The sequence below is a fragment of the Triticum urartu genome, chromosome 7 (genome assembly GCF_003073215.2).
Source record: "Triticum urartu cultivar G1812 chromosome 7, Tu2.1, whole genome shotgun sequence".
NCBI classification, from domain to species: Eukaryota; Viridiplantae; Streptophyta; class Magnoliopsida; order Poales; family Poaceae; genus Triticum; species Triticum urartu.
The window spans coordinates 317,258,621-317,269,617 of record NC_053028.1 but is presented as its reverse complement, the minus strand read 5'-3'; positions in this window follow the sequence as shown (position 1 = coordinate 317,269,617).

Sequence of the window (10,997 nt, the reverse complement as noted above, 5' to 3'; positions counted from 1 at the left end):
GGTATAAACTTTTGAGAGATAAGTTTGGACACCCCGCAAATGGGAATTTTTTAATATCCGGTTGTAGAGAACTTGACACTTGACTTAATTAAAATGCATCAACCGCGTGTGTAGCCATGATGGTCTCTTTTCGGCGGAGTCCAGGAAGTGAACACGGTTTGGGTTATGTTTGAACATAAGTAGTTTCAGGATCACTTCTTGATCACTTATAGCTTCACGACCGTTGCGTAGCTTCTCATCTTACTCTTATTTGCGTATGTTAGACACCATATTTGCTTAGCGCTTGCTGCAACTCCACCTCATTACCACATCCTACCCATAAGCTTAAATAGTCTTGATCTCGCGGGTTTTGGGATTGCTAAGTCCTCATGACTCACAGATACTACCAAAACAGTTGCAGGTGCCGATGATACCAGTGCAGGTGATACTACTGAACTCAAGTGGGAGTTCGACGAGGACCTTGGCCGTTACTACGTGTATTTTCCTAATGATCAGTAGTGGAGCCCAGTTGGGACGATCGAGCATCTAGCAGTTGGGTTTATCTTCTTTTCATTTGGATTTGTCCGTAGTCGGACTATGAGTGTACTTTGGATGATGTATGAACTTATTTGACCATTGTGTGAAGTGGCGATTGTAAGCCAACTCTATTTATCTCTTTCTTGTTCATTACATGGGATTGTGTGAAGATGACCCTTCTTGCGACAAAACCACAATGCGGTTATGCCTCTAAGTTGTGCCTCGACACGTGGGAGCTATAGCCGCATCGTCGGCGTTAGACCTATAAACCGAAAAGGAGGTACTACTACCACGCTATATTTAATTGCAACCTGTTCACACCGATCACAACCTAAATAGTTTTCCACTTAGGCACGTATTAGTACTCGATTATAAATACTACTATGCCAAGATGACTGCACATTCCTCCTCAACTCCTCATCCAAAAAAACAAATAAGTCATTCAGCATCCTTCCCTTGCGTCTGCCATGGCCAGCGTGAGTTCTGGGTTGAGAGATTACCACCAGGGAGAGGCAAGCATGGAAGCAGAAGCACAAGAGATGTCCCGCCTCGCCCCGAAAGCAGCCGACATGTCCCGCCATACGGAACTAGCAGCACAGAGGTCCTGCCGCGCCGCCGAAGCAGCACGGAGGTCCCGCCGCGCTGTCTATGCAGCAGACTGGCCCGACTGCACCGCGGAAGCAGCAGAGATGTCCTGCCACGCCGCGAATGCAGCAGAGATGTCCCGCCACACCGTGACGGCCTGGGAAAATGTCTCGCGGGCAGGCGACGACTTTTACAGGCGCCTGGATGCAATCATCCGTAGCTAGATGGATCAGATCTCCGGCTGTGTGAGGTTGCAGGACGACATGAAAGCCTCGTTTGAATAGGCTACCGGCGTCATTTGGCAACTAAGGGAGGGCAATGAAAGGCTCCGGGCCGAGCGTGACCTGCTGAGCGCGAAGATCGTCCAAAGTGCAAAGTACTAGGAGGAGACCAATGCCTTATTGAAGAAGACCGGCATCATCATCAAGAAACTTATGGACGAGAATGACATGCTCTGCATCGAGCGCCAAAGGCTGGTGGAGGAATCCGTGGATGCTCTCAAGCAGCGTCTTGAGGACACGACGGAGCTCATCGCTGCTCGACGCAGAGACTAGTTCCCGCGGCCTGCAGCAACGCTTGAAGAAAGTAGAGATCAATGAGCCAGATCGTTTTCCTCCTTCTTATTTTGCCCTTGTGTATATCGGGCGTAGCCGCATGTGCCTTTTTAAATTATCTTCTTAATTATGTAAGACAATTATTATGCACTGTCGTCCTTATATATTCATCAGTCTTGCTATAAGTCGCAGTAGATGCTATATAGGTCCGTCGGATCTTACATCAAGATCTGTGCAAAATTTTGTTTTCAGATTTTCTTTTTTCTCTCTTAAATCTCAGTCGAGTGAGACATAGCCACGCCATTAAACAGAGGCTCGGGCGCCACTAATAGAGACCTTGGGAGCGAGGTGGACGATAGATGGACCTCAAAGGGCTCTCCTCCTGATAAGCACGCACAGGGGTCTGATCGCATGCCTCCCGTACTCAAATAGCTACCCTGCACGTCGCCTCCTAGCTAATAAAAGAAGGGGACGCGTGGCGGCACGTACATGGTAAATAGAACGCCCGTGGTTTCAATAATACTTGTGTTTCCGATTGTAACGTGACAACACTTGTTCCAAAATGACTTTGTTGATTGTTAATGTGTGCGCCTTCGCAAATCGGACAGCAAAATTACCACATCATGTTGGTCCCATGTCATAAAACCAAGCGAAATTTCATAATTTCATGCGTGTTTTGGATTTACAGGAATTAAAAAGCCAAGTTTCTCAATGTTTCCAGCCGAGCCACAATTCCGGATGTTTGAATTTCATTCCCATTTCTTGCATGTGACCTAGAAATTTACCCGAGCACACACATGTGATTTTTCAACCAAGTTTGGTGCACTAGAGCAAGTGCTTGTATTTCCAATTTGAATTATGCACACAAAGGTAACACGTTCCCTCTCAGAATCACGAGCCTTCTCGAGAGAAGCTCTGGTTTGCAAGAAGCTTATATCGAAACTTGTTCCTATTCAGCCAATTTTTTTACCACAGCATGGCAGTACCATGAAATGACATCATGCCAAGTTTCATGATTTTCAGACGTGTTTTGGATTTACAAGAATTTTAAAACCAAGTATCTCAATGTTCTCGGCCGAGCCATGATGCCCAGATGTTTGAATTTCATTCCCATTTCTTGCATGGGACCTAGAAATTCACCCGAGGACACACATGAGATTTTTCAACCAACTTTGGTGCACGGGAGCATGTTCTTGTAGTTCAAATTTGAATTATGCACATTAAATGACCAGAAACTCAATTAATGTATAAAAAAGGCCACACAAACCCGGAATAATTCCAAAATTTAGCAGGGCACTCATGTAGTTCTATGTTGCCTCTGTAAAGAAACTCAAGGGGGGTAGCGTATATCATTTCACACTCAAAGGTGACACGTTCCCTCTCAGAACCGCGAGCCTTCTTGAGAGAAGCTCCGGTTTGCAAGAAGCTTATACCAAAACTTGTTCTAAATCATCCCAAATTTTTTACCACAGCATGTTAGTGCCATGACATGACACCATACCAAGTTTCATGATTTCCAGGCAAGTTTTCGATTTACATGAATTTAAAAACCAAGTTTCTTGATGTTCTCGGTCGAGTCACGACGCCAGATGTTTGAATTTCATTCCCATTTCTTGCATGTGACCTAGAAATTCACCCAAGGACACACATGTGATTTTCCAACTAACTTTGGTGCTCCGGAGCATGTGCTTGCAGTTCTAATTTGGATTATGCACATTAAATGTCCAGAAACTCAATTAATGTATAGAAAAGGCCAAACAAACCCGGAATAATTCGAAAATTTAACAGGGCACTCATATAGTTCTATGTTGCCTCTGCAAAGAAAATTACGGGGTAGGTAGCATATATTGTTTCGCACACAAATGTGACACGTTCCCTCTCGGAACCACGAGGCTTGTTGAGAGAATCTCGGGTTTTGCAAGAAGCTTATACAAAAACCTGTCCCAATTCAGCCAAAAATTATACATATGAAAACAGGGTTTAGATTATCCCGAACATCTCGCTACCTAGACCAATGTACTCTTATTAGAATTCAACATAAAATGGATACAAACATTTGAATTGGAGATCATATGGTACATGTAGTTCATTGTGAAATATGATTACTGCTATATTCATGTTTTTTGTTATCAAGATAATGTTTAAATGATTGGATAACTTGACAACAATCGTATTCAAATAAGGAAAATTGATTCAAATTTAGTCCATATGGTAGACGACAATATATATGGTCATAGGGTGGAGTAAAATGTTCATATATGATGGAAGATCAAAATCTAGGACTACATCCATTATAAACCGCAAGGTGACCTAACGATATATTCGAATTCAACATAACGTGGGTTCAAAAATTGAAATTAGAGATCTTGGCATTTGTAATCATATAAAAAGGGACATGACTCTTTCTTTTGGTGGGAATTGATTTATTTTTTGTTGTTGTTGGGGGAAGTGTGAATCGATTTGGTACTGTACAGGGTAATCTTGTTCTCCCAATTTTGTTTACATTTTTCTTGTAGTTTTTTCAATGGCATTCATAGTAATATAATAAAAGGGGACATGACTCTCTTGTGTATTGCATGAATTGTTTTTTTGTACACATTAAGTTTGTTCCGCCGAACAAGGAATCTGCGCCTTGTTATCCCGAAATTTTCAAGCTCGAGTATCTTTTGTCTCATCTTCTTTGAAACTCCCGCCTCTTCAACCCGCGCCACACCTTGTTATATCGAAATTTTGACGCGCGCGGTAACTCCCTCCTCATCCAAAATCGGTCCCGCAGCCCAGACATGCGAAATCCCCCTTCTACCCCTTAGCCGGAAATGCCGGCTTGAAGTCCTGGTGTCAAAACCGGTGGGGTACAATGGTAACTTACCCTACATTTCGGACAAGCGCGTCCCTATGCCATGGCTCCCCCTACCTTCCCCTTCGTCCCCCCATTCCTACACCGAGGCGGCCAAAACTCGCGAAACCCCACGTCCCTCCATTGGCCTCCCAACCGCCGCCCAGCCGGAGACTCTTCCCCGACGACGTCGTCCACCGTAACAGCTCGCCGTCCCTCATCCACCGCACCGGATGAGGATTTGTCATCGATCTTGTCGTCCCATCGGATGAGCCGCCCCGTCCTCCACCTCCAAGGAGCTGCCCCAACATTCGCCTCGTTTGTCGTGCCACCTCCATCCCCACAGCGATGTATTGACCCGCCCTACCGGAACCGCAACACCCTCACCAATTCCTCTGATGAAACCGAGGCCAACTCGGCACCACTAAAGAGGTTCTACACTCACCGCTGCATTTTATCTTTTATTCGATCTCATGGGGCTGCCGGTGCTCGAACCCGAGTAGCCATGGCGGGTCTCCATCGAAGGCGCCGTCGCCGGCCACTTCATCCACGACGTCTCTCCCCCATGTCGTTGCTTCCTCGGCGGCGACTTCCACACCGGCACTAGCTGCAGCTGCTCTGGCTCTCGCTTGCGCTGCTGCTGCTGCTGCTGCTGCTGCTCCAGCTCTCGCTTGCGCTGCGGCTCTATTCTTGCTGTCGGTCGCGCTGCTGCACTCCTCTTGCTTTCGTTCGTGTCGCTACTCTGCTCTGCTATTGCTGTCGGTCTTGCTGCTGCTCCGCTCTTGCTCTCGTTCGTGTTGCTGCTCTGCTCTTGCTCTCAATCACTCTGCTTCTACTGTTGCACGACCTCTAGCAGCTACAGGAGTTGCTATTTTAGCACTCGCTCTCAGTGCTGGTGCACGACTTGGTCTCTGCTAGTGCGCTAGTTCAATCAGTTTCGACAATAAAATTTAGTTTTGACTATAAAGTTCAGTTTCTTCAGTTACATTCAGAGTGAACAGTATTTATAGCATCTGTTGGAGTGGCCGTTGCGCGGTTAATGCGTTTTACATCTAGCACTTTTTGGTGATGTATTTTACATCATCTATTGCAGATGATATTAGAGTCCCACTTCAGATTAACGTTGTCTGTCTTGTCCTGCTTCAGCCTCGCTGCCGTACACCTCAACAGAGCTACTCCAACGACGGAACCGTCCATCACAGCGGAGCAGTACCCTCGACGCCGTTTCCAGAGGCCTCAGATCTTCTTCCCCGCCTCCGACAGTCGCACCAGCATCACCATCCTCCACGTCCAACCCAATGATGCTGAGGTCGACAGGGCTATGCCAAAGAGGTTGTACACTCGTTGCAACACTTTGTTACTCTGCATTCATGTCGATCCCTCAGGGATCCTTTGCTATGGAACTACTATTCATGCATTTGGTTAGAAGGAGTGGAGCAAAGCAAAACTAGAGGATTTTTTCCTTTGGTGTCTCTTTCAAAGAAGAAACGTAGGAATTTTAATATCCACTTGGACGTCCTTTCAAAATCAATATGCATGAAGAATAGGACTAATTACATTATTGCCATAATAATAATTTAGTTTTTCATTTTCACGTGGTTTGACTTTAATTGACCATGTTTCTCCATTCCTTTTTTCTTCCAATTCATGTGAACAAAACACCCAAGTTGACAAAAATCCTATGTTTCCAAATGCTCTATTTTGCACATGCATTCCTATCCTATTCCTGTGTTTTTCCCGTCCCTGCGTTTATAGAATCCTCCAATTCTAAGGAGCCCTTACAGATTTACTTCATTTTCAGATAGGCATTAAAGAAAACTCTGTGTGTTATGTCCTGCTCCTGCCGTGCCATCATCCACCCCACCTGAGGTGCACCATCGATAGAAGCGTTCACTGTAGCAGAGATTCCACCTGCAGACTTTCTTTCGCCACCTCAGATCATCTTCCCCGTTGCTGGCAGCAACGCCAACTGCATTACCATCATCGACTGAGCAGATGAACCTGGGGACTACATAGTTCTGGAAGAGAGGTCGTAGTCTTTCGTGTTTCCTTACGTTATACATCAGTTATTATTACCTGCTACTTTATCGTTCAAACTTGAGTTTTAAAATGCCCGTGGGTCTCATATCGAGGCAGCGAAGAATGGTATCTATCTACTATCTGGTTCATCTAGGGTCTTCTATGTGGTTCATGTTGGGTGGGCAACAAATAGTAGATGATCCATTGTCTATCTTTTTAAACTGAAGCTATAATCTACTTGCTATCATTAGTTTTGGATCTATCCACTCGTTTGCTACCATCAGTCTTGATTTCTGCATGCACCCCTCAGGCCTTACAAAATCTAACTATTTTTTATTATGCATGTCAGTTATTGTACACAACTATACTGAACATGTAGAGAAAAACAGAAGATCGTTGTGTGGGAATATAATGTCATGCAGACGCCACTCCATGGTGGGTGAAGTGGGCCCCCCTCCCGGCATTCCAGATTGTATTCCAGAGGAAGATAACTTTTCATATGGGGATTCAGAGGGAGCCGACCACTCCTATTTACCACCTGAGGTGTTTGCTCTAACCTGGCATGTTGATGTTGGTCATATCATGCATATGGCGCATCGCATTGCTTACATTATACATCTTATATGTCATCAGCTTAGTTTAGATTTGCTTTGTGGGAATGACACCTGTTTGGTTTCTATATCATACTCCCACCGTTCCTAAATATTTCTCTTTTTAGAGATTTCAACAAGTGACTACATATAGAGCAAAATGAGTGAATCTAAACTCTAAAATATGTCTATATACATCCGTATGTGGTAGTCCATTTGAAATCTCTAAAAAGACAAATATTTAGGAATGGAGGGAGTACATGGGAATTATGCAATGCCATCTTCTTTAGCCAGACATCATATACGTGAATCATGCAATGCCATCCAGTTTAGCCAGTCATCATATATGTGAATTGTATTGTGCCATATTTTTTTCATAATGTATTCCATTTGTCAACAATGTACATACATTCATCTACTCTTCCTGTGCATCAGCCATTTGAGTCGGTCATGGGAAAATCTGGAGTGAAAATAAAGTCTTCTGAGCAGTCAGTGCTACCTGTCGATGCAGATTTCTTGCTGGTTACAGATAGCTCCTCACAGGAGGATTCAGAGACAGATGACCAGTCGTATCCCCCCCCGACGTGCATGCTCTAACTTGGTAGGATTATATTGCTCATATCATGCATATGGTGTCTTGCATTGCCATGCCATCTACTTAGATTAGACATCCTTTGTGTGAATGCCTCCTGTTTGCCTTCTATATCAGATATGTGAGTTATGCAATGCCATGTTTTTCAGCCTATTATCATATATGTGAATTAAGCACCGCCATGTAGCCAGGCATCATATATGTGGATTATCTCATGCCATCTTTTTTTTATTATGTATTCCATTTGTCGACAATCTATGTATATTAAACTACTCTTCATGTGTATCAGCCATTTGAGCCGGTTATGGAAAAATCAGGAGTGAAAACAAGGTCTTCGGAGCAGGCAATGGTACCCATTGAAGCATATATCTCGATGGTTACAGGGAGCTCCTCATAGGTGGATTTAGAGACAGCTGACCACTACTATATCCCACCTTAGTTGTATGCTCTAAGTTGCAATGTTTATATTTCTCATATCATGCATATGGTGTCTTGCGTTGCTTAGTTTAGACATCATATGCACAATATTTAATTCCATCTACTTAGTTTAGAGATCATACATGCGAGTGCCAGCTGCTTAGTATATGAATCAATTATGTCAATTATATCATGCCATCCTGTATACTTAGACAACATGTATGTGAATTATTTCATCCCAACCAATTTTAGAAAGACATAATATAGTTTTGTCATGTCATCCTGTTTAGATACTCATCATATGTTGAGTTATGCCATTATATCCTGTTAAGTTATCCATCATATATCTGAAACTGTGTCATGCTATCTTGTTTAGTTAGGCATCATATATGTGAAATTGTGTCATGCGGTCATGTTTGGTTAGACAACATATATGTGAATTACCGCATCTGTCTATCATACAATGTTTGTACGTTCAATTTGTTTTCTTGTTTATTAGCCATTTGAATTGGAGGGGGTGATGGTAGTATCTAAGGGAGCAAAAACCCGTTCTTCACAAATGACAGTGCTACCCGTCGATGCAGATAGAACCATGGTTGTACTGGCCCACAAACTAGCCCCAACACACATAATCGAGACTATTCCAGATTGCACACTTACACCGTTGGGCATAGAACCAGCTACAACCCATCTAACCCCAACCCCAGTGGATAGTAACCCACTTCTAATTGACAAAGCACCATGTCCACCACAGAGTACCCCCACACGAGCAGTTTGTAAAGCAACTGCAGTGCCCAAAGCACGAAGACCACCACAGCGAACCCAAACTCCATGTTTAAAGAAGAAGAGCAATTGTTCTCAGGTCAGATTCCGTAGCTATGGTCCATACTCCTTTTTGGATGCATCACTATATTTACTCATACCAACTACTTTCTAATTTGAAGGATCCAATTGAAACTCCAATGGCACAACAGGTATGTTTTAAACCTATTTCCTTAACTATATTGATGTTCTAACTTCTTTCTCTATGTTGATTTCAGTTTCAGTTGTATAAACAGTTCTGTTCTCATGTGATGCACATTACAAGTGTTGCAAATGTTGTGTAGTTTCTCACACTTGACTATGTTGTTGTTTCTTAAAAATATATGAGTTGAACTGTGTCTCTATCTTGATTTGGAAACATAAATTAGAATGATATGGACAATGCAGTGACCATGGTACCTAGATATATGTTTGTTTCATGTTGTTATCCTGTACACCTTACTACTAAACCGGTTTACCAAAATGAGTTTCATATACTATATGCTAAACCCGTGATGTGTCTACTTGTTTCTCTTGTAGTATGCAAACAGAATATTGGAGAAGAGCACCCCAATATGCAATGGTAGAGAAAGTAATGCAAATAAGGTTCAATATAGTGAGACAACCCTGTTGGTCTCCAAAAAAGGTGATAAAAATGATCTTGTAGACAGTGAGAAAACCCCATAGTCTAGCGTTGATGTAGTGTTCGAGTTATTGGCCAGTACCGCTGCCACAAGCTCTTTGAACTCGCTCCCTGAATCACTTCGGCTTCTTCAGTCTCAGCTACAAGATGAAAGGCATTAGTCAGCTGTGCTGTGGCAAGAAGCCAAAGGACTGAGGAAGTCCCTGCAGAATTCAGATGCATACTTTCTTGTGCAAAAGCAAGTGCTGGAGGATTTAAGCGCCAAACAAGAGAAAGTTAATAAGCTTGCTAAGCATCTTGCCAGCATTATGGGTACCCGGGATATTGTTTCTTGAGCTCTTATGAAGTGGTTTTAGTTCTGGACTTGTTTTGTTGCGGCGTTTATTTGCACTGGTCACGAACTTTGACAACCAGTGTATATGATATGCTGCTTTGTTCCCTATATTTGCACTGTTGGTGAACTTTGATGCCCAGTGGATGTAATATGTGTAATAGTTGTGATAGCCTAGCGTAAGTTGCTTGCTTATTTATTTCCTTGTTGTCTTGTTTATTGGTTTGCGTGTAGTCAGTGCAGTTATTTTTCCACGGTTTGCTAGTGGCCGCAATAAGCTATTTTTTAAACTAGGCCACAATAACCATGGGCTACATATTTACTATAGTTACCATGGGCCTCCTATGGGCCGTAGAAACAATGGGCCTTCTAAGGGCCGTGGAAACAATGGGCCGTCTATGGGTCGTATGACCGATTGGCCAAACATGGGTCAACAAAGGACTGCATTGTTGGCCTTAAATGGGCTAGAGTTGGAATCATCCATTCATGGGCCAACCATAATGGGCCGTCATTAATCGGTCGTATTTGATGACGCTATGGAAACGGCCTAATGGAACGGACCACAAATACGCCGACTCTAACCACGGGCTGAATTTGGCCCACAATCAAAAAATGCCAGTAACAAGTCGTAAGTAACTGAATGCTGGAAATGAGCCCAAGAATAAATGGGCCCTGAGAAGGCCAAAAGATACATGGGCTTGAAAGGGCCCATTGGAATAATGGGTTGTTAATGGGTATAAAGCGATGTACTATTCATTATGGGCCAGGTTTCACCGTGGGCCGTTAATGGGCCAAGATTTACAATGTGCCTCATATGGGCCGAAAGACGTCATGGGCCAGACATGGGCCGGAAGTAACACCGGGCTAGAATCATATTGGACAGACCAGATAACGCTACTGGGCCTAATTCTGATAGGCCGTAGCGGGCCCAAGGTTAGCGGGCTATAAATGGTCTAGGTGCGAACATGCCGTTAACAGGCTTTTCGTGGACCGGCCTGCCATCTTTTGACCAAGTCAAACGGGCCAGCCTTTTCACAGGAATGGGCCTCTGTTGGGCCGTGCCACATTTTGACGTATCATTGGTGCATTCTGTCCAATGAGTGGATGACATCT